Source organism: Lolium perenne, chromosome 4, assembly GCF_019359855.2.
Source record: "Lolium perenne isolate Kyuss_39 chromosome 4, Kyuss_2.0, whole genome shotgun sequence".
Lineage (NCBI taxonomy): Eukaryota > Viridiplantae > Streptophyta > Magnoliopsida > Poales > Poaceae > Lolium > Lolium perenne.
The window spans coordinates 67521431-67547485 of record NC_067247.2 but is presented as its reverse complement, the minus strand read 5'-3'; positions in this window follow the sequence as shown (position 1 = coordinate 67547485).

The window sequence follows — 26055 nt, the reverse complement described above, 5'->3', positions numbered from 1 at the left end:
TCTTGACCGCTGTCCAGTGTTCCATTCCTGGATCACTTTGATATCAGCTAGTCAAACTAACAACATGTGCTATATCCGGTCTAGTACATAGCATGGCATACATGATAGAACCTACTACCGAGGCATAGGGGATCTTACTCATCCTTTCTCTTTCTTCTGCCGTAGCCGGTCCTTGAGTCTTACTCAAGACCTTGCCTGGTAACATAGGTAAGAACCCTTTCTTACTTTCATCCATTCTAAACTTCTTTAGAATCTTGTCCAGGTATGTACTCTGTGATATCCTTATTAGACCTCTTGATCTATCTCAATAAATCTTGATGCCTAATATATACGATGCTTCACCAAGGTCTTTCATTGAAAAACTATTATTCAAATAAACTTTTATACTGCTTAATAGTTCTATATCATTCCCAATCAATAATATGTCATCCACATATAATATCAGGAATGCTACAGAGCTCCCACTCACTTTCTTGTAAATACAGGCCTCTCCATGACACTGTATAAACCCGAAGTCTTTGATCACCTTATCAAAATGTCGGTTCCAACTTCTTGATGCTTGCTTCAGTCCATAAATTGAATGCTGAAGTTTGCGCACCTTGTCAACATTTTTATGATCGACAAAACCTTTGGGTTGTACCATATACAACTCTTCCTCAATGTCTCCATTAAGGAACGCCGTTTTGACATCCATCTGCCAAATCTCATAATCGAAAAATGCAGCTATTGCTAACAAAATCCTCACAGATTTTAGCTTCGCTACAGGTGAGAAATTCTCATCGTAGTCAACACCTTGAATTTGTCGGAAACCCTTTGCGACAAGTCGAGCTTTATAGACAGTAATATTACCATCAGCATCTGTTTTTCTTTTGAAGATCCATTTATTCTCGACAGCTCTGCGGCTATCAGGTAAGTCTACCAAAGTCCATACTTTGTTATCATACATGGATCCCATTTCGGATTTCATGGCTTTTTGCCATTTGTTGGAATCTAGGCTCATCATCGCTTCTTCATACGTCGCAGGGTCTTCATCATTGTTGTCCACAATCATGACATTTAGACAAGGATCATACCAATCAGGAGTGGCACGTTCCCTTGTCGATCTGCGAGGTTCAGTAGCTATCTCATTTGAAGTTTCATGATCATTATCATTAGCTTCCTCTGTTACCGGTGCAGGCGGTACAGGAACAACTTCCGGTATTGCGCTACTCTGATCAACGAGAGAAGATTCAGTAATCTCGTCGAGTTCTACTTTTCTTTCAGTCACTTTTTTAGTGAGAAATTCTTTCTCAAGAAAGTTTCCGTTCTTAGCAACAAAGATTTTGCCTTCGGATCTGTGATAGAAAGTGTACCCTATAGTTTCCTTAGGGTATCCTATGAAGACACATTTCTCCGCTTTGGGTTCTAGCTTGTCCGGTTGTAACCTTTTTACATAGGCTTCGCAACCCCAAACTTTAAGGAACGACATCTTAGGTTTCTTATTAAACCATAATTCATACGGTGTCGTTTCAACGGATTTAGATGGTGCCCTATTTAAAGTGAATACAGCTGTCTCTAATGCATAACTCCAAAATGATAACGGCAAATCAGTAAGAGACATCATAGAACGAACCATATCTAAGAGAGTTTGATTACGATGTTCGGACACACCGTTTCGTTGCGGTGTTCCCGGCGGTGTCAATTGTGAAAGTATTCCGCATTTCTTTAAATGCATGCTAAACTCATAACTCAGATATTCACCTCCGCGATCAGATCGTAGAAATTTAATCTTCTTGTTACGTTGATTTTCTACTTCACTTTGGAATTCCTTAAACTTCTCGAAAGTTTCGGATTTATGTTTCATGAAATAGATATACCCATATCTACTCAGATCATCTGTGAAGGTTAGAACATAACGATAACCACCGCGCGAGGCTACACTCATTGGTCCGCACAAATCTGTATGTATGATTTCCAACAAGTCTGTAGCTCGCTCCTTAATACCAGAGAATGGAGTCTTAGTCATTTTTCCCATTAGACATGCTTCGCATCTATCAAGTGACTCAAAGTCAAGTGACTCAAAGTCAAGTGATTCTAGTAATCCATCGGTATGGAGTTTCTTCATGCGTTTCACTCCAATATGACCAAGACGACAGTGCCACATATAAGTAGAATTATCATTCAATTTAATTCGCTTAGCATCAATGTTATTAATATGTGTATCACTACTATCGAGATCTAATAGAAATAAACCATTCTTTTCAGGTGCTCGACCATAAAAGATATTATTCATAAAAATAGAACAACCTTTATTCTCAGACTTGAATGAATAACCGTCTTGCATTAAACAAGATCCTGATATAATGTTCATGCTCAACACAGGTACAAAATAACAATTGTTGAGGCTTAAAACTAATCCCGAAGGTAGATGTAGAGGAAGTGTGCCGACAGCGATCACATCGACTTTGGATCCGTTTCCAACGCTGTCGGGGGGAAGACCCCGGGTAGGGCAATGGACGCGGAGCAGCCGGCTGGCCACTGGCCGGCTCGCGGCAAAGGCCGGCTGAGGAGCAGCCGGCTGGAGCCGTGGCCGGCTGGTCCGGAAGCCGGCTGGCTCTAGGTCCGAGTCGGCCTGGCTACAGCCGCCGATGCTGTAGCTGGGCCGGCTTCTACAAGCCATATCCGACTGGGGGTTTGTACCTCAGACCGACTCGAGGCTGGCGAGTCTTGCACTAGAAGGAACCGGGTTGGTGATCCGGGTTCGCGAAGTCCACGCTGACTTCATCTTCCGTAAAGCGCGGGGCACTGTGGAGCAATAGTGCCACGCGCCGGACAGGCCATCATGGCTTACGTCGATCCGTACTGGCTACAGTGGCTGATGGCGACAGGGACGCTTCCTCTCCATACCGCTGACTCCGGCAGCCGGATGGGACAGGCCATGAGGCCTCAACGGCTCCTGACGTCAGTGCCTCGGGAAGGAGCGGAAGCCGGAGCCGGCCAAGCTGGCCAGTAGACTATAGGGTCTTATATGTAAAGTGCCGGTGCCTATATAAGCCGCACTACCCCCTCTCATGCAGGGGATCGATCATTCTCACCTCACTTCCACCCTTAGCGCTGCCCTGTGAGAGAGACTCTTGTCTTCCTTAGCCTCCCAGGAGCAGCCGAACACAGCTCAAGGAGCAACATTGTATTGTGTGATCATCATATACATCTCTAGCAGGAGTAGAGGTGTTACCTCCATCGGAGGGCCTCGAACCTGGGTACGTCGCCGTGTCGCTCGTCCCCATACCCGCATCCGGATACCGCCGTGAGATCTCCTAGGAACCACCTTCATTAGCCACCCTATGGCATATGCCGTGACGATACCACGACATTTGGTGCCCACCGTGGGGCCTTCAGCATCCTCGGCCGGTGTCTTCATCCGGACGGGCCTCACCATCACCACCGGCGAGCGAGTCACTTCAGGCTTGATCTGGAGATTCGGCTCCCTCGACTGCGTCAGCGACAACGCTGGCTGCTTCGCCGACCGGCCATTCCCAGCCGGCGGCAGCGTCATCTCCTTCGGCGGCCACGACGTCTACATCGCCACCGTCGCACCGCCGCGCTACCCGCGGCAGGTGCTGCGCTGCGCAAGCCCTCCTCCGCGAGCCGGCAGCAGCGCTCCCGCCAGCCCCGCCGTCATGCAGGTCATGATGGCTGGCGAGGAGCTCCCCACCAAGAACCCGCGCACCCGCGGCCCCAACCTGGAGCGCAACGTCGACCCCAACGCCTCCGGCTCGGGCCCAAAGGCGCCCCCACCTCCATCCCGGCTGGACGAAGTCCGGACGAAGTTGAGCTCTCCGCTCACCGCAGGCGCCGACGCCACCACCGTTGAGGCGGACCTGGAGGCGCATCACCAGCTCCTCCTCCGGCAGGCCGACGAGCTGGCTGCAGCCAAGCGCCAGCTGGCCATCACCCAGCGCGAGTACGAGCACGCCCACGGCTTCACGCCAGGCGGCAACAACCCCAGCCGAGCCGGCATGATCCACCGGCGAGGAGGCGGCCTAGGCGCCGAGATCGAGTGCGACGGCGCTGAAGCGCCAGCTCCATCCACGGAGCTGCCCGTCTACAACACCCCCGACAAGAACATCCTCGCAGCCGAAGCCGCTGCGAAGGAGCTAGCCCTCCTCGAAGGAGAAGAGCTGCGCCGCCAGACGCAGCGCGTAGCTGACCTGTGCCGGGCTGCAGCTGAGCAGACCAAGGACCCCAGGTATGGTGCTCCAAAAGCTCCCCCCGTCCGCGCTGCTGCAGGCACCAGCAAGGACCCCCACAGAGACACGGCCGAGTCCGCCTCGCCCGCACCAAGCCGGCGCAGAGACTCCCGCGCCACCCACGCAGGTTCAAGCCGGACAAGCCGGCTGGACAGCGGCCACAGCGGCCGCAGCCGGCCACCGCCAGGCCGGGACCAGGAGCATGACTCCGAGCAGGCGGCGCCAAGGCGCCAGCACAGGCCGGCTCCCAAGCGAACCGGCACCCGGCAGCCGGCACGCTCCCGGCTGGGCCCCCGCATCGAGCCCGCCGACGCCAGAGACCGCCTCGATCGGCTGGTCGAATCCCGCATCGCGGAAGAGGAGGCGCCGGCTTGCCCCAAGTGCTTCGGGCCCCGCATCGCCAACGAGCCCATGCTCGACGGCTTCCATCTCCCCCGCGACACGCCCAAGTACGACGGCACCGCCAAGCCGGAGGACTGGCTGCAGGACTACTCCACCGCAGTCGGCATCTCCAGAGGCAACAAGTGCTGGGCGGTGCGCTACTCCCCCCTGATGCTGGTCGGCTCTGCCCGCACCTGGCTCAACAACCTGCCAGTCGGCAGCATCAACGGCTGGCTTGATTTCGAGGAGGCCTTCATCAGCAACTTCACCGGCACCTATCGCTGTCGTGGTATCGTCACGGCATATGCCATAGGGTGGCTAACGAAGGTGGTTCCTAGGAGATCTCAAGGCGGTATCCGGATGCGGGTATGGGGACGAGCGACACGGCGACGTACCCAGGTTCGAGGCCCTCCAATGGAGGTAACACCTCTACTCCTGCCAGAATGTATATGATGATCACACAATACAAGGTTGCTCCTTGAGCTGTGTCCGGCTGCTCCTGGGAGGCTAAGGAAGACAAGAGTCTCTCTCTCAGGGCAGCGCTAAGGGTGGAAGTGAAGTGAGAATGATCGATCCCCTGCACGAGAGGGGGTAGTGCGGCTTATATAGGCACCGGCACTTTACATATAAGACCCTATAGTCTACTAGCCGGCTTGGCCGGCTCCGGCTTCCGCTCCTTCCCGAGGCAGTGACGTCAGGAGCCGTTGAGGCCTCATGGCCTGTCCCATCCGACTGCCAAGGTCAGCGGTATGGAGAGGAGGTGTCCCTGTCGCCATCAGCCACTGTAGCCAGTACGGATCGACGTGGACCATGATGGCCTGTCCGGCGCATGGCACTATTGCTCCACAGTGCCCCGCGCTTTACGGAAGATGAAGTCAGCGTGGACTTTAGGAACCCGTATCACCAACCCGGTTCTTTCTAGTGCAAGACTCGCCAGCCTCGAGTCGGTCTGAGGTATAGACCCCCAGTCGGATATGGCTTGTAGAAGCCGGCCCAGCCACAGCATTGGCGGCCGTAGCCAGGCCGACTAGGACCTAGAGCCAGCCGGCTTCCAGACCAACCGGCCACGGCGCCAGCCGGCTGCTCCTCAGCCGGCCTTTGCCGTGAGCCGGCCAGTGGCCAGCCGGCTGCTCCGCGTCCATTGCCCTACCCGGGGTCTTCCCCCCGACATTAGCCCCCGAAGCTCGCAAGGTCCTGCGTTAAGAAGGACCTAGGCAGGCTTTCCTGGCCTTTGATCTTTTGAATATATTTGACGGCACTCGGAGGGGCCGACTGAGAATTTCCACTCAGCCGGCTGCGCCCTCATCCGGCTCGTTCCGGCCGGCTGCTCCTAGCCGACCACTATTTATACTTATGCCGCTTTTGCTTTCTCGCAAGTTTTGGCGACGTCTCCGCCTTGCTGGACAAATTTTGGGCCGAGGTGAACTTAATGTCCGGCTCCGGCTTGCGGCGCGCCGGAGTCTCCGCCGCCTCGGGTCCTGCACCCGACTTGACCGGTCTGACGTCAGGGCTCTGCCGCCGGTTCGTCTGGTCACATCACTGTCTCCTCCGGATCCGGTGCGGTCGTGGGGGACGTGGTGTGGCGGTTTCTGGTAACCGCAGCGATCGTGGGGGGAGTTATTGTGCAGAAGATCCGGGCGACGTGGCCACGTACGCCACTTGGAGCCCAACCGTCCGCCCCGGGCGGCTATAAATGCTGCGCGGGGGGGGGGGGGGGGATCGAGGCGGCACTTCACGCACACGCACTCCTTCTTCTTCCTCGCGCCCGCGCTCTGCTTCGCTCCGCTCGAGCTCTTCGCCGTTCTTCCTCGCGCTCTTGCTGCTCCGGCGGAAGCTCCTCACTGGCGAACTCCGGCGAGAACATCTCCGTCAAGCCGCCGCCGCCACTCCGTCGAGCCGGCGCCACGGGGCCCCGAGTTTCAACCGTGCGCCCTTCGTCGCCGCCGTCGCCACCGGCCTCGCGAGGTTCTTCTTCCCCTTTTCGCCTCTCGTGGTCCTCTTCTTCGTCTTCTTCGTCAATGGCCTCCGCCAGCGGATCTTGGAGGGGATCCTACATGAGGGACGACGATATCAAGCGCTTGGTGCGCCTCCGCCGGATCCCATCGACGGTGGCCACGAGGGCGCCCGGCGCGGAGACGGAGCCCAAGCCGGAGCCGGGCGAGCGCGTCGTCTTCGGTGCGCACCTCGACCGTGGGTTGGGCCTGCCGGCGTCCAACTTCTTCCGCCAGTTCCTCGACTACTTCGGCTTGCAGCCGCACCACCTGCCGGCCAACGCCTGCGTCCTCCTCAGCTGCTACGTGGCCTTCATGGAGGCGTATGCCGGCTTGTGGCCAGACATAGATTTCTGGAGCCGGCTCTTCTACCTCAAGGCACAGACCACTGACGGCCACCTGCGGACCTGCGGCGCCGCCTCGATCTACACTCGGCCGGGTACGCCCTTCCCCAAGATTCCAACCGTTGACTCGGTGAAGAATTGGCAGATGTCATTCTTCTACGTGCGCAACGAGGGCCAGCTCGTCGACCGGATCAATCTGCCGGAGTTCAACCCGGCTCCACCAGTCGGCCGGACCAACTGGGGCTACAACGCCCGCACGACGGACCCGGACGCGGAGGTGAGCCAACTCTGGGATTTCCTGGGGGCGGCCGTCGAGAACGGGCTGACCGCCGAGGACCTCCTCTGCACCATCGCCGAGCGCCGGGTGCTGCCGCTCCAAATGCGCACCCACAAGATCGGGCACATGTCCGGCCGGTTCGACCCGAACCGGACGTCCAAGGCGCCGCTCTCCAAGGCCCAGGTGGCCCGCCGGGTGAATAACATCACCAAGGCGAACATGCCGGACGAGTGGAACTACGGGCTGGCGCCCCGCAATAGGGACCTGCCGCCCGAGCTGGTAAGCTTTACTGTTTGGGCCGACTTCCGGCTTGCGGCTGCTTGGCCGACTTCTCTTTCTTTCTGCCGACTTCCGGCTTGCTGTTTGCTCATGTCTTCTGTTTTTCTAGCTCTTCGACCGCCAGAACGTCGAGGACGGCGACCTGGCGACAAGGAGGTGGACGCCGGATCACGCCGATCCGGCTGACCAAGCCGGCGACCAGGCCGGCGACGACGACCTGCTGCAGGCGCCTGACCTAGGCGGCCAGGGGGAGCACAATCCGCCCCCATCACCGGAGCAGCAGGAGGACGACGAGCCGGCGACATCTGCCACGGGGCCGATCCCTGCGGTGCCTCTGCGCGCGAGGCCGCCTAGCACCACGGTGACTTCGGCGCCCAAGGGGAAGAAGCGGGTCGGCGACCCCCGCTCCACCGTCGCCTTGGAGGCGAAGGCGAAGAAGCTCCGCCGGCAGCAGCCGAAGAAGGTTCCGGAGCAGGCCGGGTGAGTTTTCTTTTTCTCTTGTTTGATTCCTTTTCTTTCCTTACTCTTTATGCTTATCTTTTTCTTATTTGTTCGGCTAGGGCCCCCATCAAGTTCGCTCAGGGCGGCGGCTCCCGGCAAGCCCCGCGTGTCGTGTCGCCGCTTCCGCGACAGAGGAGGGAGCCGACGCCGCAGCCTCCGTCGCGTGCGCCTACGCCGCCGCCGCCTGCAGGTACTCCGCCTCCCGCGGGGGCGCCTTCCTTCGCTGTGCCCCTGGCCACAGCGCCTGGCCGCGGCACGCGGGCCGAGCCGACGCGCCGGCCCGACGCCGGACGACATGTTCCCGCGCCGTGCTCGTCTTCTGGACCCAGCGGCTGGAGCCGGCAGGGGCATGCCGCCTGCGATCGGAGCCGGAGCTAGCAGGGCTGCGCCGCCTGCGACCGGAGCCGGGCCGAGCGTGGTGGTGTTGGAGGAGAGTCCGGAGGGGGAGCCTCATGCGCCGGAGATGGCTGCGCCGACTGGGCCAACTGCTTCACCCGGAGCGCCTCCACCGCCGGAGCCGATAAGGGAGGAGCCGGCCAGGCGGGAGCCGGCGAGGGACGAGCCGGCGCGCATGGAGGGTGCCGACTCGCGCGCGCTAGTGAGGACGGAAGCCCCGTCGGCGCCGCAGCGGGGCCTGCACGTGGCCAAGGGCGCTCGGCTTCTGCATGTGCCGTCCGCCTCCGACTCCAGCCTTGGCTCGGCTGGCACTATGGAGCAGGCGTGGCTCCGCGCGGACTCCTACGAGGTGACCAGCCGGGAGGGAAACCCAGGCCAAGCGTCGGTGGAGATGTTCTTCTCCGGCTTGCAGGCTAACCTCAAGGCCAGGGCTGCCGAGGCCGCGGCCAACGCCGCCAAGGTGGAGGAAGCCAGCAAGGTAAGCACTTCATCTGTTTTTCAATTTGGTTATTATCCTGGTAGCCCTCCGAGGCATGGGCCGGCTGCTCGAAGCCGGTCCGGGTTTCGTTTAGTTGACTGATTTTCTTTCTCCTTAGGCTGTGGCGGAGCGACGCACCAACTTGTACAACCGCGCCGTGACCCACTACCACAAGGCCAAGCTTGACCGGGCCGACTTGGCTCGCGAGCTGGAGGCCGTCAAGGGTAAGATCTTTTTCCTTCCGACTTGATGTCTTCTTTCTTTAGTCTTTGTTGGCTGACGCTTCTTTCCGGCTGTCTTGCAGCTGAAGCTGCTAAGGTCCCGCGGCTGGAGGCGGATCTTCGGGCTGCTCGCGCTCAGTGCGCCGAGAGCGAGGAGGCGGGCCGATCTGCTGCCGCCAAGCTCAAGGTGGCTGAGCTGGAGCTAACGCGGCTGCGCCGGCTTGAGGAGAACCACCTCAAGGAGCTTGCCCTCCTTAGGACGGCTGAGAAGGAGAAGGTGGAGGACCTGAGCCGGCGGCTGACCGAGGTGGAGAAGCAGCGGCTAGCGCTTCAGGAGGAGGTCACCACCAAGACCACGGAGCTGTCGCCCACCGCCAAGCGCTGGGTGGACGAGATTGGCGCGCTCGACCGCGGCTTGTCGGGTGAGTGCATTTCTTCTTTCTTCCTTTCCCTTTGCCGGCTTTCGGCTGTCGGCTGCCGGCTTAGGTTGGCAGCCAGCGGCAGAAACTCTGATTTTTTCGCTATCTCAATCTTCGGGCTGGGGGCAGTCGGTTCTTGCCGGCTGCCGCCAGGCTTTTCCTTTTATCCTTCGGAATTTCCCTCTTCGGACTGGGGTCAGTCGGCTCCTGCCGGCTGCTGCCTGGCCTACTTTAGGACTTCGAAAATTTGCATTTTTCAGCCTATTTCGGTTTTGACGATTTCTGACGTGCTTCTTCTTGCAGCGGCCTTCCCGGAAACGCAGGATGTGGCATTAGCAGCCGTTGGCGTTGCGCGCGAAACTAGGAGGCGGGCGACTGGCGAGGGCAGCTCGGAGTACTTCACCATGGAAGATTACGTGGCATCCATGGCCGCCCGCGTCGAGCCCATCACCAAGCTTGGCTGGGAGCTCCGGAAGGCGGCTGAGGAGCTGGTCCCGATGCTGTGGCCCGCGGAGGCGGTGCTGCAAGATCTCTCCAACCTCATCTCCTTGATGGAGCAGGCGCCGGATCGCTTCCTCGACTGGAAGGAGTCTGCCACGCGTGCTGGAGCCGACATGGCGTTGTCCTTTGTCCTCTCCTGGTACAATGAGGTGGACCTGAAGCAGCTCGAGTACCGGCGAGCCGGCGTGGAGGACAAGCTCCCGGCCGAATACAAGACTGCCCGGCTTGCCCGAGCCAGCGCCATCGCCGACTTCGTCGACAAGGGCCTTTTCGTTGCGGACCCGAACCCGCCGTCTGACGACGAGGATGAGGAGATGCAAGACGAGGAGGCGGAAGATGCGCCTGGGGACGACCCGGCAGCCGGCTCCGCTGATGCTCCTCCGGCTGGTCCTCCTCCAGCCGGTGCTTAATTTACCTGTCTTTGTTGTTGCTTTTGCCAAGACAATTTGTTAAATCCCCGGGATGCCGGGTGCATATGTATGAATATTATCGTCCTTTTATTAAGTCACACTTTAATGTGTTTGTTAATCATTTGTGTGCCGAGTTGCTTTCTTCCGACTTGTTCGCTTTTTCCCATCCGCCCCACTCTTTGGCTTTGCTCTTGCCGGTCGTACGTCCGACTTGCGATCCGTCGCCGGATCAAGAGCGGGCCGCTGGGTGAGGCCGACAGTATTTCAGTCGAACGAGCCGATTTCGGCAATCCGGCACTTTTGTGAAAAGTTGCAAGTCAATTCGCTTTTACTCTTTCCCTTAGTCGTCTTTCGCGTGCCGGCTCCCTAGGCCTTACTCCCGCCAGCCGGACAGCCGGGTTGCGGTCTGTAGCTGGATCGGGAGCCGGCTGTCGGAAACCGGATCACGTTACTGAGCCGGCCGCGTGAGAGGGTTTAAGCCAATTGGCGGAACAAAGTAAGGTACGCGAAAAACTTTGTCGGAAACAGCGCTCTCGGCGCATGCTTTTCATAACTTACAAAAGGGATACAAGGGATACATACATTCCTGCTCTCAAGTGTAAAATGGGCGGAGCAAGTTGACATTCCAGGGACGTTTAGTCTCCTCGTCAGCCTTGTCCGGCTTGTTTTCTCTAGCCTCTTGGGCATCTATGAGATAGTAGGAATCATTGCCTATTGCCTTGCTCACGATGAAGGGACCCTCCCATGGGGATGACAGTTTATGCTGTCCGGCTGTCCGCTTGATCAGCCGGAGCACTAGGTCTCCTTCTCGGAATGCTAAGGGCTGGACCTTCCGGCTGTGATAGCGTCGGAGGCTTTGCTGGTAGATGGTAGATCTGGACGCAGCCAGCAGCCGGGCTTCTTCGACCAAGTCAACTCCATCTTCGTGAGCTTCTTTGGCTTCGGCTTCTGTGTAGAGCTTGATCCTTGGCGCGTCGTGCTCGATATCAGTCGACAGGACGGCTTCGGCCCCGTATACGAGGAAGAAAGGTGTGAAGCCGACTGAGCGGTTTGTCGTTGTGCGCAGGCTCCACAGCACATTGGGCAGCTCTTCGATCCAGCAGCCGGCTGCTCGCTCGAGCGGCTCCACCAGCCGGGGCCGGATGCCGGCTAGGACCAAGCCGTTAGCCTTCTCTACTTGTCCGTTGGACTCCGGGTGCGCCACAGAGGCTAGGGCCATCCGGATCCCCATTTCCCCGCAATAGCGAGAGAAGATGCCTTGGGAGAAGTTGCTGCCGTTGTCGGTGATGATGCTATGGGGGTAGCCGAACCTCACGATGATTTCCTTGAGGAATGTGACGGCTGTGGAGCCGTCCAGCTTCTTGATTGGCTTGGCTTCGATCCACTTAGTGAATTTGTCAATCATCACTAAGAGATGTGTCATGCCGCCTCGCGCTGTTCTGAACGGGCCCACCATGTCCAGGCCCCATACGGCAAACGGCCATGTGATGGGGATGGTTTTCAAGGCGGAAGCCGGCTGGTGCCTCTTCTTCGCGAAGCGCTGACAGCCGTTGCACTTCTTCACCAATTCTTCTGCGTCTCTGAGCGCAGTTGGCCAGTAAAAACCGTGCCGGAAAGCTTTCGCCACTATGGCTCTGGATGAGGCGTGATGTCCGCACTCTCCTTGATGGATTTTCCGCAGGAGTTCAATCCCTTCAGCCGGCTCGACGCACCGCTGGAACACCCCACTTACGCTGTGTTTGTACAGCTGGTGGTTGATGATTGTATAGGCCTTGGCCCTTCTCTCAATCTGCCTGGCCTGGACTCTATCATCAGGCAGCACACCGTCGGTGAGGTAGGAGAGGAATTCTTGTGCCCATGAAGGTACGCATCTTATCTCGAATACGCTAACCAACAAGGCCTCCTGCGTGGGAGCTTCCGGATTCGACTGCATGGTCGCCGGGTTCGGCTTGCTAGCCGGCGGGTTCGGCTTGCTAGCCCCCGAGTTTGGCGATGAAGCCCCCGGGTTGGACTGAGAAGTCCCCGGGTTCGGCATGGTAGCCGGCGGGTTCGGCTTGCTAGCCCCCGACTTGGGCGATGAAGCCCCCGGGTTCGGCTGAGCAGCCCCCAGGTCAGCCGGCACGAATATTGAATCCGAGTCCGGTGACGGTGTGATGGACGGCTTCTTGAGAACCGCCAAGGCGATGCCCGGCGGAATGGCTTGCCGGGTTGAGCCAATCTTGGACAAGGCGTCAGCTGCCTCGTTGTTTGCTCGTGGCACATGGTGGAATTCGCAGCCGTCGAAGAAGCCGGATAGCTGCTGGACGTGGAAGCGGTACGAGGCCATGTTGGCGTCCTTCGCGTCCCAGTCGCCCGATGCTTGCTGTATAACCAAGTCGGAGTCGCCGAAGCAGAGTATGCGACGCACGCCAATCTCCTTGGCCAGCTTCAGCCCATGAATGAGCGCTTCATACTCCGCCACATTGTTGGATGCGGCGAAGTGGATCTGCAGGACGTAGTCCAGCCGGTCTCCCTTGGGAGAGGTGATGACGATGCCGGCTCCCAAGCCGTTGCGCATCTTTGAGCCGTCAAAGTGCATCTTCTAATGCGTGGAATCCGGCACAGGCGGCAGGTACTGCGTCTCAGCCCAGTCGACGAAGAAGTCCGCGAGGATCTGCGACTTGATGGCTGTGCGCGGCTCGTAGAGGATGGTGTGGGCGGCTAGCTCTAGAGCCCACTTGGCAACTCGGCCATTGGCGTCTTTGCTGCCGATGATTTCCGCCAAGGGCGCTGTGGCAACCACCTTGATGGGGTGTTCTTGGAAGTAATGCTTGAGCTTCTTGGCCGCCATGTATACGCCGTAGGTGACCTTCTGGTAGTGGGGGTAGTTTTGCTTCGACTGGGAGAGCACTTCGCTGAGGTAGTAGACTGGGCGCTGAACCAGCTGCTCCCTGCCGGCTTCTTTGCGCTCCACCACCAGGACAACGCTAACCACTCGGTTGGTGGCTGCGATGTACAACAGCATCGGCTCCATTGAAGCCGGCGTTGCAAGGATTGGCGCGGTCGAGAGCACGCGCTTCAAGTCACGGAAGGCTTCATCTGCCTGCGGTGACCAGACGAACTTGTCCGCCTTCTTCATCAATTGGAACAGGGGCAGTGCCTTCTCCCCCAGCCGGCTGACGAAGCGGCTCAAGGAGGCCAGGCAGCCAGCGAACTTCTGGACGTCCTTGAGGCACTGCGGCAGTTCCATCTTCTCTAGGGCACTGATCTTCTCCGGGTTGGCTTCGATCCCTCGCTGAGAGACGAGGTAGCCAAGGAGCTGGCCAGACGGCACGCCGAATGTGCACTTGGCCGGGTTGAGCTTCATCCGGAATCTTCTCAGATTGGTGAAGGTTTCTCTCAGGTCATCAAGGAGGGTAGTCGTCTCCTTGGTCTTTACAACGACATCATCCACATATGCGTGAACGTTTCTGCCGATTTGATCCTGCAAGCATTTTTGCATGCACCTTTGGTAGGTGGCGCCTGCATTTTTCAAGCCAAACGGCATAGTCGTGTAGCAATAAGCCCCGTACGGGGTAATGAACGAAGTCTTTATTTGATCATCCGGATTCAAAGGATTCTGGTGGTAGCCTGAGTAGGCATCTAGAAAAGACAACAGTTCACAGCCGGCAGTCGAGTCTATGACTTGATCTATGCGCGGCAGGGGGAAGGGGTCCTTTGGGCACGCCTTGTTTAGGCTGGTGTAGTCGATACACATGCGCCAGGAGCCGTTCTTCTTCAGGACCAGGACCGGGTTCGCCAACCAGTCCGGGTGCAGCACTTCCATGATGAAGCCGGCTGCCAGCAGCCGGGCGATTTCTTCACCGATGGCCTTCCTTCTGTCTTCGGCGAAGCGCCTGAGAGGCTGCTTCACCGGCTTGGCTTCAGGCCGGACGTGGAGGTGGTGCTCAGCCAACTCCCTCGGCACACCCGGCATGTCTCTTGGAGTCCATGCGAAGATGTCCCGATTCTCACGGAGGAAGCTGGTGAGCTCGCTTTCCTATTTCCTGCTCAAGCCGGCACCAATGGTGACGTACTTGTCCGGCTGCGCTGGGTCCAGCAGGATCTTCTTGGTGTTGTCGGCCAGCTGGAAGTGAGTCGTTCCAGCCGGGTTGCCTGCAGCCGGCATGTCTGTCTGCGCGGCCTTGGCGAGGGCGACGGCGTCGTGGATGAGCTGCTTCTCGGTGGCGATGACCAGCGTCTGGGCCATCTTGGAGCTCTGCGTGGCGCAGTCCATGGAGCGGCGATAGTCGCCGGCTATGGTGATGACCCCCTTGGGGCCAGGCAGCTTCATCTTCAGGTACCCATAGTGGGGCACCGCCATGAACTTGGTCAGGGCCGGCCTGCCCAGGAGCGCGTGGTAGGGACTCACGAGGTCCACCACCTCGAACTCGATCTTCTCGGTGCGGAAGTGATCCGGCTTCCCGAACATCACCTCCATCGTGATCCGGCCAATCGGCTGGCAGCAGTGGCCCGGCACGATGCCATGGAAGATGGTGGGGGTGGGACGCAACTCGGCTTCTTGAATGCCTAGCTTGCGGGCGGTGTCGCGGTAGAGGATGTTGATGCTGCTGCCGCCGTCGATGAGGACGCGCGAAAAGCGCACGCTGCGCCGGGTCATGCCAATGGTGGGGTCGAGGACCATGGCGTAGCTGCCCGGCTTCGGCAGGACAGCCGGTGTGTCGCGGCGATCAAAAGTGATGGCCTGCTCTGACCAGTTTAGGTACTGGGGGACCGGCGGTATGACCGCGTTGACCTCGAGGGAACGGCTCTGCTGGCTCGTCTTGTCCTCGGGCTCGGAGGTGAAGATGATGTAGGTAGCATCTTCGGCCAGATATCGGCCATGGTGCACTTGGTTAGCCTCGTGGTGCTCGAGGTTGGCGTTCTCCGCGCCGGCTGCGCCACCCGGCCCACCGGCTGGAGGGGGCGGGGGTGGAGGCGGGAGAGGTTCACCGCTTGTCAGCCGCTTCATGAAATGGCAGTCGCGGGTGGTGTGGTTGGAGGGGTTCTTGCCGCTGTGGTACTTGCACGGCGAGTCGAGCATCTGCTCGAAGGTGTACTTCGGCTTCCACTGCCGATCTTGCTTCTGGCGGCGGCTGCCGCCTGCCGCGTTGTCTGCCACGGCGGCTACGTGGGCGGAGCCGTACCGGCGGTCCGGCTGGTCGCTGTGACGCTTGCCGCGGTAGTTGTCCCGCCGGCTGCCATGAGAGGCGCCGTCTGCCGGCTTGTGCTCAGCCGACTTGTGGTGGTCCCGCCTGGAGGGAGCCGGCGCTAGGTCAGCCGTCGCCTTGCCGGCTTCTTCAGCCAGCGCGTACTTGTCGGCGATGGCCATGAGGGCGGCCATGGACTTGGGCTTGCTGCGGCGCAGCTTGTGCCACAGCATGGTGTTGGGCCGGCAGCCACCCATGAAGAAGCTGATGGCCTGGATCTCGTGCACGCCCTCGCAGGAGTTGCGCATCTCGCACCAGCGCGTCAGGTACGCGCGATCCGTCTCATCCGGGCCCTGCTTGCACATCTCGAGCTGCTGGGGGCGACCCGGCCGGCGATAGGTGCCGGTGAAGTTGCTGATGAAGGCCTCCTCGAAATCAAGCCAGCCGTTGATGCTGCCGGCTGGCAGGTTGTTGAGCCAGGTGCGGGCGGAGCCGACCAACATCAGGGGGGGGGGTAGCGCACCGCCCAGCGCTTGTTGCCTCTGGAGATGCCGACTGCGGTGGAGTAGTCCTGCAGCCAGTCCTCCGGCTTGGCGGTGCCGTCGTACTTGGGCGTGTCGCGGGGGAGCTGGAAACCGTCGAGCATAGGCTCGTTGGCGATGCGGGGCCCGAAGCACTTGGGGCAAGCCGGCGCCTCCTCTTCCGCGATGCGGGACTCGACCAGCCGATCGAGGCGGTCTCTGGCGTCGACGGGCTCGATGCGGGGGCCCAGCCAGGAGCGTGCCGGCTGCCGGGTGCCGGTTCGCTCTGGAGCCGGCCTGTGCTGGCGCCTCGGCGCCGCCAGCTCGGAGTCATGCTCCTCGTTCCGGTTTGGTGGGGGTCGGCTGCGGCCGCTGTGGCCGCCGTCCAGCCGGCTTGTCCGGCTTGAACCTGCGCGGGTGTCGCGGGAGTCTCTGTGCCGGCTTGGTGCGGGTGAGGCGGACTCGGCCGTGTCTCTGTGGGGGTCCTTGCTGGTGCCTGCAGCAGCGCGGATGGGAGGAGCTTTCGAAGCACCATACCTGGGGTCCTTGGTCTGCTCAGCTGCAGCCCGGCACAGGTCAGCTACGCGCTGCGTCTGGCGGCGCAGCTCTTCTCCTTCGAGAAGGGCTAGCTCCTTCGAAGCCGCTTCGGCTGCGAGGATGTTCTTGTCGGGGGTGTTGTAGATGGGCAGCTCCGCGGACGGAGCCGGCGCTTCCGCGCCGTCGCGGTCGATCTCAGCGCCTAAACCGCCTCCGCGCTTGCGGATCATGCCGGCTCGGCTGGGGTTGTTGCCGCCTGGCGTGAAGCCATGGGCGTGCTCGAACTCACGCTGGGTGATGGCCAGCTGGCGCTTGGCTGCAGCCAGCTCTTCGGCTTGCTGGAGGAGGAGCTGGCGATGTGCTTCCAGGTCCGCCTCAACGGTGGCGGCGTCGCCGCCTGCGGTGAGCGGGGAGCTCAACTTCGTCCGGACTTCGTCCAGCCGGGATGGAGGTGGTGGCGCCTTTGGGCCCGAACCGGAGGCGTTGGGGTCGACGTTGCGCTCCAGGTTGGGGCCGCGGGTGCGCGGGTTCTTGGTGGGGAGCTCCTCGCCAGCCATCATGACTTGCACGACGGCGGGGCTGGCGGGAGCGCTGCTGCCGGCTCGCGGAGGAGGGCTTGCGCAGCGCAGCACCTGCCGCGGGTAGCGCGGCGGTGCGATGGTGGCGACGTAGACGTCGTGGCCGCCGAAGGAGATGACGCTGCCGCCGGCTGGGAAGGGCCGGTTGGCGAAGCAGCCAGCGTTGTCGCTGACGCAGTCGAGGGAGCCGAATCTCCAGATCAAGCCTGAAGCGACTCGCTCGCCGGTGGTGATGGTGAGGCCCGTCCGGATGAAGACACCGGCCGAGGATGCTGAAGGCCCCACGGTGGGCGCCAAATGTCGTGTTATCGTCACGGCATATGCCATAGGGTGGCTAACGAAGGTGGTTCCTAGGAGATCTCAAGGCGGTATCCGGATGCGGGTATGGGGACGAGCGACACGGCGACGTACCCAGGTTCGAGGCCCTCCAATGGAGGTAACACCTCTACTCCTGCCAGAATGTATATGATGATCACACAATACAAGGTTGCTCCTTGAGCTGAGTCCGGCTGCTCCTGGGAGGCTAAGGAAGACAAGAGTCTCTCTCTCAGGGCAGCGCTAAGGGTGGAAGTGAAGTGAGAATGATCGATCCCCTGCACGAGAGGGGGTAGTGCGGCTTATATAGGCACCGGCACTTTACATATAAGACCCTATAGTCTACTGGCCGGCTTGGCCGGCTCCGGCTTCCGCTCCTTCCCGAGGCAGTGACGTCAGGAGCCGTTGAGGCCTCATGGCCTGTCCCATCCGACTGCCAAGGTCAGTGGTATGGAGAGGAGGTGTCCCTGTCGCCATCAGCCACTGTAGCCAGTACGGATCGACGTGGACCATGATGGCCTGTCCGGCGCGTGGCACTATTGCTCCACAGTGCCCCGCGCTTTACGGAAGATGAAGTCAGCGTGGACTTTAGGAACCCGGATCACCAACCCGGTTCCTTCTAGTGCAAGACTCGCCAGCCTCGAGTCGGTCTGAGGTATAGATCCCCAGTCGGATATGGCTTGTAGAAGCCGGCCCATCCACAGCATTGGCGGCCGTAGCCAGGCCGACTAGGACCTAGAGCCAGCCGGCTTCCAGACCAGCCGGCCATGGCGCCAGCCGGCTGCTCCTCAGCCGGCCTTTGCCGCGAGCCGGCCAGTGGCCAGCCGGCTGCTCCGCGTCCATTGCCCCCCCCCCCCCCCCCGACAATCGCCGGCCCGGTCGCCCCCAGCAGCTCGAGATGTGCAAGCAGGGCCCGGACGAGACGGATCGCGCGTACCTAACGCGCTGGTGCGAGATGCGCAACTCCTGCGAGGGCGTGCACGAGATCCAGGCCATCAGCTTCTTCATGGGTGGCTGCCGGCCCAACACCATGCTGTGGCACAAGCTGCTCCGCAGCGAGCCCAAGTCCATGGCCGCCCTCATGGCCATCGCCGACAAGTACGCGCTGGCTGAAGAAGCCGGCAAGGCGACGGCTGAACCAGCGCCGGCTCCCTCCAGACGGGACCACCACAAGTCGGCTGAGCACAAGCCGGCAGACGGCGCCTCTCATGGCAGCCGGCGGGACAACTACCGCGGCAAGCGTCACAGCGACCAGCCGGACCGCCGGTACGGCTCCGCCCACGTGGCCGCCGTGGCAGACAACACGGCAAGATCGGCAGTGGAAGCCGAAGTACACCTTCAAGCAGATGCTCGACTCGCCGTGCAAGTACCACAGCGGCAAGAACCCCTCCAACCACACCACCCGCGACTGCCACTTCATGAAGCGGCTGACAAGCGGTGAACCTCTCCCGCCTCCACCCCCGCCCCCTCCAGCCGGCGGGCCGGGTGGCGCAGCCGGCGCGGAGAACGCCAACCTCGAGCACCACGAGGCTAACCAAGTGCACCATGGCCGATATCTGGCCGAAGATGCTACCTATATCATCTTCACCTCCGAGCCCAAGGACAAGACGAGCCAGCAGAGCCGTTCCCTCGAGGTCAACGCGGTCATACCGCCGGTCCCCCAGTACCTAAACTGGTCAGAGCAGGCCATCACTTTTGATCGCCGCGACACACCGGCTGTCTTGCCGAAGCCGGGCAGCTACGCCATGGTCCTCGACCCCACCATTAGCACGACCCGGCGCAGCGTGCGTTTTTCGCGCGTCCTCATCGACGGCGGCAGCAGCATCAACATCCTCTACCGCGACACCGCCCGCAAGCTAGGCATCCAAGAAGCCGAGCTGCATCGCACCCCCACCGTCTTCCATGGCATCGTGCCGGGCCATTGCTGCCAGCCGATTGGCCGGATCACGCTGGAGGTGATGTTCGGGAAGCCGGATTACTTCCGCACCGAGAAGATCGAGTTCGAGGTGGTGGACCTCGTCAGTCCCTACCACGCGCTCATGGGCAGGCTGGCCCTGACCAAGTTCATGGCGGTGCCCCACTATGGGTACCTGAAGATGAAGCTGCCTGGCCCTAAGGGGGTCATCACCATAGCCGGCGACTACCGCCGCTCCATGGACTGCGCCACGCAGAGCTCCAAGATGGCCCAGACGCTGGTCATCGCCATCGAGAAGCAGCTCATCCATGACGCCGTCGCCCTCGCCAAGGCCGCGCAGACAGACATGCCGGCTGCAGGCAACCCGGCTGGGACGACTCACTTCCAGCCGGCCGACAACACCAAGAAGATCCTGCTGGACCCGGCGCAGCAGGACAAGTACGTCACCATCGGTGCCGGCTTGAGTAGGAAATAGGAAAGCGAGCTCACCAGCTTCCTCCGTGAGAATCGGGACATCTTCGCATGGACTCCAAGAGACATGCCGGGTGTGCCGAGGGAGTTGGCTAAGCACCACCTCCACGTCCGGCCTGAAGCCAAGCCGGTGAAGCAGCCTCTCAGGCGTTTTGCCGAAGAAATAAGGAAGGCCATCGGTGAAGAAATCGCCCGGCTGCTGGCAGCCGGCTTCATCATGGAAGTGCTGCACCCGGACTGGTTGGCGAACCCGGTCCTGGTTTTGAAGAAGAACGGCTCCTGGCGCATGTGTATCGACTACACCAGCCTGAACAAGGCGTGCCCGAAGGACCCCTTCCCCCTGCCGCGCATAGATCAAGTCATAGACTCGACTGCCGGCTGTGAACTGTTGTCTTTTCTAGATGCCTATTCAGTCTACCACCAGATTCCTTTGAATCCGGATGATCAAATAAAGACTTCGTTCATTACCCCGTATGGGGCTTATTGCTACACGACTATGTCGTTCGGCTTGAAAAATGCAGGCGCCACCTACCAAAGGTGCATGCAAAAATACTTGCAGGATCAAATCGGCAGAAACGTTCACGCATATGTGGATGATGTCGTTGTAAAGACCAAGGAGACGACTACCCTCCTTGATGACCTGAGAGAAACCTTCACCAATCTGAGAAGATTCCGGATGAAGCTCAACCCGGCCAAGTGCACATTCGGCGTGCGGTCTGGCCAGCTCCTTGGCTACCTCGTCTCTTAGCGAGGGATCGAAGCCAACCCGGAGAAGATCAGTGCCCTGGAGAAGATGGAACTGCCGCAGTGCCTCAAGGACGTCCAGAAGTTCGCTGGCTGCCTGGCCTCCTTGAGCCGCTTCGTCAGCCGGCTGGGGGAGAAGGCACTGCCCCTATACCAATTGATGAAGAAGGCGGACAAGTTCGTCTGGTCACCGCAGGCGGATGAAGCCTTCCGTGACTTGAAGCGCGTGCTCTCAGACGCGCCAATCCTCGCAACGCCGGCTTCAATGGAGCCGATGCTGTTGTACATCGCAGCCACCAACCGAGTGGTTAGCGTTGTCCTGGTGGTGGAGCGCAGAGAAGCCGGCAGGGAGCAGCTGGTTCAGCGCCCAGTATATTACCTCAGCGAAGTGCTCTCCCAGTCGAAGCAAAACTACCCCCACTACCAGAAGGTCACCTACGGCGTGTACATGGCGGCCAAGAAGCTCAAGCATTACTTCCAAGAGCACCCCATCAAGGTGGTTGCCACATCACCCTTGGCGGAAATCATTGGCAGCAAGGACGCCAATGGCCGGGTTGCCAAGTGGGCTCTGGAGCTAGCTGCCCACACCATCCTGTACGAGCCACGCACAGCCATCAAGTCGCAGATCCTCGCGGACTTCTTCGTCGACTGGGCCAAGATGCAATACTTGCCGCCTGTGCCGGATTCCACACACTGGAAGCTGCACTTTGACGGCTCGAAGATGCGCAACGGCTTGGGAGCCGGCATCGTCATCACCTCTCCCAAGGGAGACCGGCTGGACTACGTCCTGCAGATCCACTTCGCCGCATCCAACAATGTGGCGGAGTATGAAGCGCTCATTCATGGGCTGAAGCTGGCCAAGGAGATTGGCGTGCGTCGCATACTCTGCTTCGGCGACTCCGACTTGGTTATACAGCAAGCATCTGGCGACTGGGACGCGAAGGACGCCAACATGGCCTCGTACCGCTTCCACGTTCAGCAGCTGTCCGGCTTCTTCGACGGCTGCGAATTCCACCATGTGCCACGAGCAAACAACGAGGCGGCGGACGCCTTGTCCAAGATTGGCTCAACCCGGCAAGCCATTCCACCGGGTGTCGCCTTGGCGGTTCTCAAGAAGCCGTCCATCACACCGTCACCGGACTCGGATTCAATATTCGTGCCGGCTGACCCGGGGGCTGCTCAGCCGAACCCGGGGGCTTCATCGCCCAAGTCGGGGGCTAACAAGCCAAACCCGCCGGCTACCATGCCGAACCCGGGGACTTCTCAGTCCAACCCGGGGGCTTCATCGCCAAACTCGGGGGCTAGCAAGCCGAACCCGCCGGCTAGCAAGCCGAACCCGGCGACCATGCAGTCGAATCCGGAAGCTCCCACGCAGGAGGCCTTGTTGGTTAGCGTATTCGAGATAAGATGCGTACCTTCATGGGCACAAGAATTCCTCTCCTACCTCACCGACGGTGTGCTGCCTGATGATAGAGTCCAGGCCAGGCAGATTGAGAGAAGGGCCAAGGCCTACACAATCATCAACCACCAGCTGTACAAACGCAGCATAAGTGGGGTGTTCCAGCGGTGCGTCGAGCCGGCTGAAGGGATTGAACTCCTACGGGAAATCCATCAAGGAGAGTGCGGACATCACTCCTCATCCAGAGCAATAGTGGACAAAGCTTTCCGGCATGGTTTTTACTGGCCGACTGCGCTCAAAGACGCAGAAGGGCTGGTGAAGAAGTGCAACGGCTGCCAGCGTTTCGCAAAGAAGAGGCACCAGCCGGCTTCTGCCTTGAAAACCATCCCCATCACATGGCCGTTTGCCGTATGGGGCTTGGACATGGTGGGCCCGTTCAGAACGGCGTGAGGCGGCATGACACACCTCTTGGTGATGATTGACAAATTCACCAAGTGGATCGAAGCCAAGCCAATCAAGAAGCTGGATGGCACAACAGCCGTTACATTCCTCAAGGAAATCATCGTGAGATTCGGCTACCCCCACAGCATCATCACCGACAACGGCAGCAACTTCTCCCAAGGCATCTTCTCTCGCTATTGCGGGGAAATGGGGATCCGGATGGCCCTAGCCTCTGTGGCGCACCCGGAGTCTAACGGACAAGTGGAGAAGGCTAACGGCCTGGTCCTAGCCGGCATCCGGCCCCGGCTGGTGGAGCCGCTCGAGCGAGCAGCCGGCTGCTGGATTGAAGAGCTGCCCAATGTGCTGTGGAGCCTGCGCACAACGACAAACCGCTCAGTCGGCTTCACACCATTCTTCCTCGTATACGGGGCCGAAGCCGTCCTGCCGACTGATATCGAGCACGACGCGCCAAGGATCAAGCTCTACACAGAAGCCGAAGCCAAAGAAAGCTCGCGAAGATGGAGTCGACTTGGTCGAAGAGGCCCGGCTGCTGGCTGCGTCCAGATCTACTATCTACTAGCAGAGCCTCCGACGCTATCACAGCCGGAAGGTCCAACCCTTAGCATTCCGAGAAGGAGACCTAGTGCTCCGGCTGATCCAGCGGACAGCCGGACAGCATAAACTGTCATCCCCATGGGAGGGTCCCTTCATCGTGAGCAAGGCAGTAGGCAATGATTCCTACTATCTCATAGATGCCCAAGAGGCTAGAGAAAACAAGCCGGACAAGGCTGACGAGGAGACTAAACGTCCCTGGAATGTCAACTTGCTCCGCCCATTTTACACTTGAGAGCAGGAATGTATGTATCCCTTGTATCCCTTTTGTAAGCTATGAAAAAGCATGCGCCAAGAGCGCCGTTTCCGACAAGTTTTTTGCGTACTCTACTTTGTTTTGCCAATTGGCTTATACCCTCTCACGCGGCCGGCTCAGTAACGTGATCCGATTTCCGACAGCCGGCTTCCGATCCAGCTACAGACCGCAACCCGGCTGTCCGGCTGGCGGGAGTAAGGCCTAGGGAGCCGGCACGCGAAAGACGACTAAGGGAAAGAGTGAAAGCGAATTGACTTGTAACTTTTCATAAAAGTGCCAGATTGCCGAACTCGGCTCGTTCGACTGAAATACTGTCGGCCTCACCCAGCGGCCCGCTCTTAATCCGGCGACGGATCGCAAGTCGGACGTACGACCGGCAAGAGCAAAGCCAGAGTGGGGCGGATGGGAAAAAGCGAACAAGTCGAAAGAAAGCAAGTCGGCACACACATGATTAACAAACACATTAAAGTGCGACATACTAAAAGGACGATAATATTCATACACATGCACCCGGCATTCCGGGGATTTAACGAATTGTCTTGGCAAAAGAAACACCTAAGGACAGGTAAACTAAGCACCGGCTGGAGGAGGACCAGCCGGAGGAGCATCAGCGGAGCCGGCTGCCGGGTCATCCTCAGGAGCATCTTCCGCCTCCTTGTCTTCCATCTCCTCGTCCTCGTCCTCAGACGGCGGGTTCGGGTCCGGGATGAAGAGGCCCTTGTCGACGAAGTCGGCGATGGCGCAGGCGCGGGCGAGCCGGGCTGTCTTGTATTCTGCCGGGAGCTTGTCCTCCACGCCGGCCCGCCGGTACTCGAGCTGCCCCAGGTCCACCTCGTTGTACCAAGAGAGGACGAAGGACAGCGCCATGTCGGCTCCAGCGCGCGTGGCAGACTCCTTCCAGTCGAGGAAGCGATCCGGCGCCCGCTCCAGCCAGGAGATGAGGTTGGAGAGATCTTGTGGCACCGTCTCCGCCGGCCACAACATCTGGATCAGCTCCTCAGCCGCCTTCCGGAGCTCCCAGCCGAGCTTGGTGATGGGCTCGACGCGGGCGGCCATGGATGCCATGTAATCCTCCATGGTGAAGTACTCCGCGCTGCCCTCGCCAGTCGCCCGCCTCCTAGCCTCGCGCGCGGCACCAACAGCCGCCAACGCCGCATCCTGCGCCTCCAGGAAGGCCGCTGCAAAGGAGAAACACGTCAGAAGTTGCCAAAGCCGAAATAAGCTGAAAAATGCGAATTTTCGAAGTCCTAAAGTAGGCCTGGCGGCAGTCGGCAAGAGCTGACTGCCCCCAGCCCGAAGATGGAGATTCCGAAGCTCTAAAGTAAGACTGGCGGCAGCCGGCACGAGCCGACTGCCCCCAGCCCGAAGATGGAGATTTCGAAGGATAAAAGGAAAAGCCTGGCGGCAGCCGGCAAGAACCGACTGCCCCCAGCCCGAAGATGGAGATAGCGAAAAAATCAGTTTCTGCCGCCGGCTGCCAACCTAAGCCGGCAGCCGACAGCCGAAAGCCGGCAAAGGGAAAGGAAGAAAGAGAAAATGCACACACCCGACAAGCCGCGGTCAAGCATGCCAATCTCCTCCACCCAGCGCTTGGCGGTGGCCGACAGCTCCGCATACTTGGCGGTTACCTCCTCCTGAAGAGCAAGCCGCTGCTTCTCGACCTCAGTCAGCCGCTTGCTCAGGTCATCCACCTTCTCCTTCTCAGCCGTCCTGAGGAGGGCAAGCTCCTTGAGGTGGTTCTCCTCAAGCCGGCGCAGCCGCACCAGCTCCCCCTCAGCCACCATGAGCTTGGCGGCAGCAGACCGGCCCGCCTCCTCGCTCTCGGTGCACTGAGCACGAGCAACCCGAAGGTCCGCCTCCAGCTGCGGGACCCTGGCGGCTTCAGCTACAAGGCAGCCAGAAAGAAGCATCAGCCAACCAAGACTAAAGAAAGAAGACATCAAGTCAGAAGGAAAAAGATCTTACCCTTGACGGCCTCCAGCTCGCGAGCCAAGTCGGCCCGGTCAATCTTGGCCTTGTGATAGTGGGTCACGGTGCGGTTGTACAAGTTGGTACGCCGCTCCATCACCGCCTAAGGAAAAAGAGAATCAGTCAACTAGACGAAGCCCGGACCGGCTCCAAGCAGCCGGCCCACGCCTCGGAGGGCTACCAGGATAATAACCAAATTTAAAAACAGATGAAGTGCTCACCTTGCTTGCTTCCTCCACCTTGGCGAGGTTGGCCGCGGTCTCAGCAGCCCTGGCCTTGAGGTTGGCCTGGAAGCCGGAGAACAACATCTTCACCGACGCCTGGCCTGGGTTCCCCTCCCGGCTGGTCACCTCGTAGGAGTCCGCGCTGAGCCACGCCTGCTCCATAGTGCCAGCCGAGCCAAGGCTGGAGTCGGAGGCGGACGGCACATGCAGAAGCCGAGCGCCCTTGGCCACGTGCAGGCCCCCCAACGGCGCCGACGGGGCCTCCGTCCTCACCAGCGCGCGCGAGCCGATGTCTTCCGTGCGTGCCGGCTCGTCCCTTGCCGGCTCCTCCCTTGTCAGCTCCGGAGGCGAAGGCGCTCCGGGCGAAGCAGTCGGCCCGGTCGGAGCAGCCATCTCCGGCGCCTGAGGTGCCCCCTCCGGGCTCTCCTCCAACACCACCACGCTCGGCCCGGCTCCGGCTCCAGTCGCAGGCGGCACAG